Source organism: Sceloporus occidentalis, unplaced genomic scaffold, assembly GCF_023333645.1.
Source record: "Sceloporus occidentalis isolate IW3139 unplaced genomic scaffold, rSceOcc1.0.p SCAF_26, whole genome shotgun sequence".
In the NCBI taxonomy this organism is placed as follows: domain Eukaryota; kingdom Metazoa; phylum Chordata; class Lepidosauria; order Squamata; family Phrynosomatidae; genus Sceloporus; species Sceloporus occidentalis.
Genome location: NW_028317006.1, coordinates 950888 through 957599, shown reverse-complemented (window position 1 = coordinate 957599; position 6712 = coordinate 950888).

Genomic DNA, 6712 nt, shown 5'->3' with positions numbered 1-6712 from the left:
AGTGTAAGCAATTGCTTCCTGGTGGTTTACTCTCCTCTCAGCAAATTCCTGAAAATGGACACGGTCATAAAAAGATCAAGGCTCATGTCTCACAGATAGATGTTTTACTGAACACGCGTTATAAAAATCAAGCATCCGGAAGATCTTGAAAACGTATATATATCAAGTTTTGTCCAGGTCTAAAATAATTTTGATTAGCGCACACTAGACACAAAATTTAAAGAGAAACCACCCTTTTTATTACTTGTATCAGATTTTATACCAGTTCTACTTGGAATAATGTTTTCTAACAACTGCGTATTACTAATCTGTATGTGCTCTAGCACAGGTATTTTAGCCCAATCTAGTAGATAAATACCCTTCTTATCATACCACTTTATGGTACACAATGAGGGTCTCGGTCATAATCACTCTAATTGAAGTCTATGGAGACTGATTAGCAGTATCATGAAGGATCAGCCAAGTGAGGTGATTGAGAAGAGAAGACCACCGGCAACAATGGCAGGAACCAAGCCTGCAGACTTAGGGCCTTTGTTGAAACAACAAACTAATCTACATTAATCTAAACAGTACAGCAGTGAAGGCGCAAAGCTGTCCAGCTGTGGGACTTCCTCTTTACAGTAACCATTTAAAGCAATCAGTGGCGACTCTAGAAACAGTATATAGGGGGGGCACACAAGATACCACAGTCAAACTGGGGGGGCATTAATAATTTCCACCATTAAATCATACCACTGAAAAAACATATATATATATTAGACCCTGCTGCCGATAGGCATAGATCAACACATTAACACACAAACCCAGCTTTGCATGTATAGATCAGTTGCAAGTCACTTGTGATCTCAGCACTGAAGGTATATATCAAATAAACAGAATCAGACATACAAATCCTGTATTTGCAGGTATACAAAAATAATATATGAAACGTAGCATCGCAGGTATAGATCAAATAAATACATGGAAACAGCATTGCAGGTATTAATCAACTGAACAAGACATACAAACCCTGTATTTGCAGGTATACATAAATAATGTAACATTAATAAACATAGCATAGCAGATATGGATCTACAGAATAACACAGAAACCCAGCTTTGCAGGTACAGATCAATTGGAATTCACATAGAAACACAGCATTAAAGGTATATTTAAAACCCCCTAAATTACAGGCATAGATCACAGGTTGCACACCCCAAAGCAAGCCCTGGCGTCCACACTGCCGACATAGAACCTGGCCAGCACCCAGATAACACACATACGATTTGCCATCTTTGTCCCATATACACCCTGCCTGTGCCATCCTGTTCCCCAAGGCTCAAACATCCTGCTAGTGCCATCTTTGCCCTTCCACAATTATACATCTATGATACACACAATCACATTAACTCATGCTCTCCCTCATTCAGACAATTCATCCATTTAAAGAAACTACGCCCCTTGGAGCTTCAAATAAGGGGCTACATGTATTTCTAGGACAAAAGTTGAGTGCACAAATAATGATGGAATATGTCGCTTTGGCTAGAAAATGTTTTTTCTATCCATAGCGACATGTTCATTTGTGTCTAGCGCACTCCAGGTTTGTACTAGAAACACATACAGCCCCTCATTAGATGCGCCAAGGGGTGTAGTTCTTGCAAATGTGTACTTTTTGTGCCATAATTTAACTTCCTACGTGAGCAGTAATGCCACGTCAAGGCTTCAACCCTAATTACTGATCATTCACACGCCTTTCATATCTCCATTCACTCGCAGAAGCACACACCATACTTTCCATACATTCATTCACAGAAGCACACACACCATTCTTTCCCCTTACAATCCCAAAGAAATGATGGAAAAGGGAGAAAAAAAAAAATCACTTTTACAGCAAAAATAAGTTTTGCAGTAAAAATGCAAGGAGCTCCAGGGATGAGATGGTTACTCACGTACCGCACAGGCTAAATGGCTGATTTTAATAATATTTGCAGTTCATCAGGATTTAAAAAATTGCCTCCCTCTACCGTTGGCTAAATTTAACCCCATGATCAAAGGGATCATGGGGTTAGAATTTAGTATCGGCCATTTTTAAAAAGGGAATGTGACTTTTTATAGCTATATGATCGCTGTGGTAACATTGGCTACCACAGTGATCATTTAGCTAGAATACTTAAACTTTATGTTGAAATCATTTTTTTTACTTTTTTTTTTAACATAATTTTTTAAATTACAAGCTATATACCGTTGGAAAGGTGAGATAATTAGCTTTCTAACGGTATATGTTGGGGGTCTGTAGCTGAGATACAGGCATCTAAGCAGCATGCCCCCATATCGCTTTAACTGACAATTGTCAGTTATTAATAAAGTTGCGCGGTGACGTCATCGCGCGTGCCGTCACCGGCCGGATCGGGTGGCCCCGGTGATGCCCTTCAATGTGAGGGGCAGATCGCCGGGGTAGGTGGTGATGGAAGTCCACAGACCTCCATCAAGGTAAGATAGTGCTAGTGACGGCATGGTGCCGTCGTTAGCACCTGACTGGGACTGCTAGCGACGGCACCATGCCGTCGTTAGCAGTCAAGGGGACTGTCCTGGGTGGCTCCAAATTCGGCGGGGGGGCAAGGAATATCCTAGGGGGGGCAATTGTCCCCCCTTGCCCCCCTGTAGCGACGCCACTGAAAGCAATTATTTCCGACTAATCAATGTGATGTGATAGTAAAGCTTTTATTTGACATTTATATTGTCAGTAAGGTCTAGCAATGTGCGCTAAGTAGATTTTTTTTCTTGAGGCAGAAGAACAGGAACGTTTATATAAAGTTTCGCATGAGTGTCCCTTGGTTCCCGTTTCCCCAGTGTCATTAACAAGCAGTAAATTCAGTGTTCACTAAAGTTCAGTTGCCTTCGGACACTAAGGGGCAGCACTGGCCCGAGCTGATGTACATGAAGCAAGAGTATTGCAAATACAGAACCAATTTGCAATTTCTGTGACAATACGCAATTTCATTTGTTTCTTTTTTTTTTTTTTTTCTAAAAAGCATTGTTCTAGCATTCTAGCATTGTTGGTGACAGAGCTACATTTTTGTCATGTTAACCTGGGTTTTTTTCTCTCCAATAACTAATGTTGTATTTGTTTGTTTATTTTTGATTAGTTTTTCTTTTAAATATTTCTGCTAGTAATAAAAAAAACAGGCAGCTGCTGTATATTACGGTGTGTAATATACATATATATCTTGTAATGTGTGTAAAGAAAGAGGGCATCATACCCTTTTCAAATTTTACCTTAACATGATATAACCTATTGATTAACAATTTTTGAGTAGGGTTGGAGTAATTATTAGATGTACACCGATCAGCCATAACATTATGACCACCAGACCAATATTGTGTATTTGCCGCCAGAACAGCCCTGACCCATCGAGGCATGGACTCCACTGGTCCTCTGAAGGTGTGCTGTGGTATCTGGCACCAAGACATTAACAGCAGATCCTTTAAGTCATGCTAGTTGCGAGATGGGGCCTCCTGTTGCCATGTGTTCTCCAGGTAAGCGATGCAAAAAGCGTAAAAGAAAACATGATCAAACCAGGCCACTTCCAATGCTCTGTGGACCAGTTCTTATGCTCACATGCCCATTGTAGGCGCTTTCGGCAGAGGACGAGGGTGGGCACGGGCATCCTGACTGCTCTGCGGCTACACAGCCCTATACGCAACCAGTATTAACCATTTCAGCAATTTAAGCTACAGTAGCTCATCTGTTGCCCAGCCTTTGTACCCCACATGCATCAACGAGCCTTAGCCGCCTATGCCCCTGTTGCCAGTTCAACGCTTTTCCTTACTTAGACCAGGGCTTGACAAATTTGTTGTGAATCTAGGCGCCAGGTAAAAAAGTTAGGAGCCAGGATTTTTTTAAACTAACAGTTGGTTAGCAGTGATCGGATCATCATCAGCCCACTTACTAAACTCACAGCGTTTGACCTGGAAGCACCCTGGACTTTCAGGTCAGTGCTGTTTTTTTTTTTAATTATTAATTATTATTTTTTTAACTCTTTCGATGCTGATGTTCCATTGGAGCACAGCATTGACTGATATTTAGTCCCCACAAGCTTGTGGGGAAAAATGTTAACCCCTGCAATGCCACGAATGTGTCATACACAAGTGTGGCATTGAAGGGGTTAACGCTGCACTGTCGCTCTCATGGAGCGATCAGGCAGCAGGGGGGTGTTGGGGCTGCTCTCCACACTCATGTGGAGACCAAAGAACCTTCTCCCCCTGTCCCTGAAGCTGCCTCTGGCAGCTGGGACTCAATTGCTGGTCTATAGACCAGCCATTGCAGGGAGGGGAGTCTCTGATGACTGCTGTAGGCTTCCATGCCTACAGGAATCATCAAAGGGCTTGTGGGGGCTCATTTTTGCTGTTGCTGGTCTGCCTGGGCTTCCAGGCAGACCACCAGCAGCAGAGCCCCGTACAAAACGGGAATTAACCCCTAAATGCCGCGATCGCGGAATTGAAGGGGTTAACGCTGCACTGTCGCTCTCATGGAGCGATCAGGCAGCGGGGGGTGTTGGGTCAGGTCCCCACACTTGTGTGGGGAACCAATCAACACACAACCCCCTTCCCTGAAGCTGCCTGTGGCAGCTGATAACACGATTGCTGGTTTTGCAGCAACCGCGGTTTCAGCCTACAGGATCACTCCGTGGGAGTGATCTCAGGCTCGGGGGCGGGCTCTGAGTGGCTGTGCTGTCTGCCCAGACTCCCGGGCAGACAGCAGCAGCAGCGCCCCCGTGTGGTGACTCAGCCTCTTACATCCACATTTTTTTATGGATGTAAGAGGCTGACAAAACCTAGGCGCCAGGACAAAATTCTCTGTCGCCATGGCGACCTAGCGCCTGGGATTTGTCGAGCCCTGACTTAGACTACCTTTGATCTGCAGACCAGGAACACCCCACAGGAGCTGCCGTTTTGGAGATGCTCTGACCCAGTCATCTAGCCATCACAATTTGGTCCTTGTCAAAGTCACTCAGATCTTTACCCTTGCCCATTTTTCCTGCTTCTAACACATCACCTTTGAGGATGAAATGTTCACTTGCTGCCTAATATATCCCACCCAGTGACAGGTACCATGATAACAAGATTATCAGTGTTATTCACTTCGCCCACCAGTGGTCATAATGTTATGGCTGATCAGTGTATTATCAGGTGTCAATTACATTTGCAATATATTTCTTGAGCTTAATCAATGGTGTCATAGGTTGCTCAGAAACAGATTATGGTGCCCTGGATGTAATTTTTTAACATATTTATAATACGTTCATGCGCATTGTTGTACATTTTGCCTGCTGTTTTTTTATATATATATATATATATATATATATATACCAAGTTGATTCAATCCCCTTTTATATTGGTTTATAGAAACAGGATTTTTTTTATTAATTAACCCCTTAATGCCCAATGACTGTCTCCGATCACTTTCTTCACTTAAACAGTGTTGCCTACAGTGTTGCTGTAATGTCTCGATGTTGGCCCCTCCCCAGGGTGTCAATGTCTGCCATACACTGTATGGTGGTGGAAATCACGTTTTCAGAGTTCAATGGTGTAGCTGAAATGCCTCGACAGCAAGGAATTCAGCAACACCAAACACCCACCCCAGGACCGCTCCGGAGTTGCAAAAGTTTCCAAGAGGGTCTCTCTGGACCCTCCTGAGAACTCTGGCTCCCCTTGCAGGTTGAATGCAGGTACTGCATTCAACCATGCAAGTCAAGGGAGACCAGCTTTCTAATCACAATGTGATAAGTAAAATAAAAAAAAATAAAAAAAAAAAATGGAAAAATACATTGAAAAATAAAGTTTATTATTATGAGCAAGTGCTACAATTGGCGCTGTATCTTCCCAAAAATCTTGACATGGAAAGAGTTAAAATAAAGGAATTTCAAATACCCAATAATGGTTTAATGGGGTAAACCGGAGTGGCCGGGTTCAAAGATAAGGCATAGGCACAGACTGACCAAAATGGAGGGGGGGGAAAAGCGCACTTTCCAAATGTAGCTTTTTTAGCCCTGAAAACACCATGCATGGGTATCTCTGTAATCAAAAGATGTTGCTGAACACATATCGGGGTGTTGTTGACATATACCAGAAGCTGTAAATTCACACCTAAAGTACAATTTGTGTGATAAAAAACACCTTGGGGTGTCTAATTATATTTTGTACACATCACATGCGATGCAATCATGTTTGTGTTCCAAAATGACAAACTAAATCGAACGGCTCTCATCGGCAATCATATTCAATGTTTGTAGGTATGCTTAAGAAACAAATGTTCTAACAATAAATTCCATATATCTCTGTATAACCCTGAAACAGTTTGCAACACAAGTTGGTGTTCATCCCACTACACAGCATGGAATTTACCGCTCAATCATCTCTCACGGATTAATGAAACACGTTTATGTCTGGGCTGGAGGGGGTAAAACGATCAGGAGTAAAAAATTAAATAGCCAGGGTTTATTCACCAAACAGAGGCATGTCAGGAGAGCTTGCAAGTGTGTTGTGTTTTAGCTTCACTATTTAATATAAAATGGAGCATCACTAAACATCTCTAGCGAGAACAGCTGCACTGGCCCTGTATAGAGTATAATTCAACACATTGTTAGTAAATCTCATTGATTTATCTATGCATTGCACAGAGCATCCCAGACTCTTCCTGCAAAAGAAGCTCATTTAAGTTGGACCTCATAAT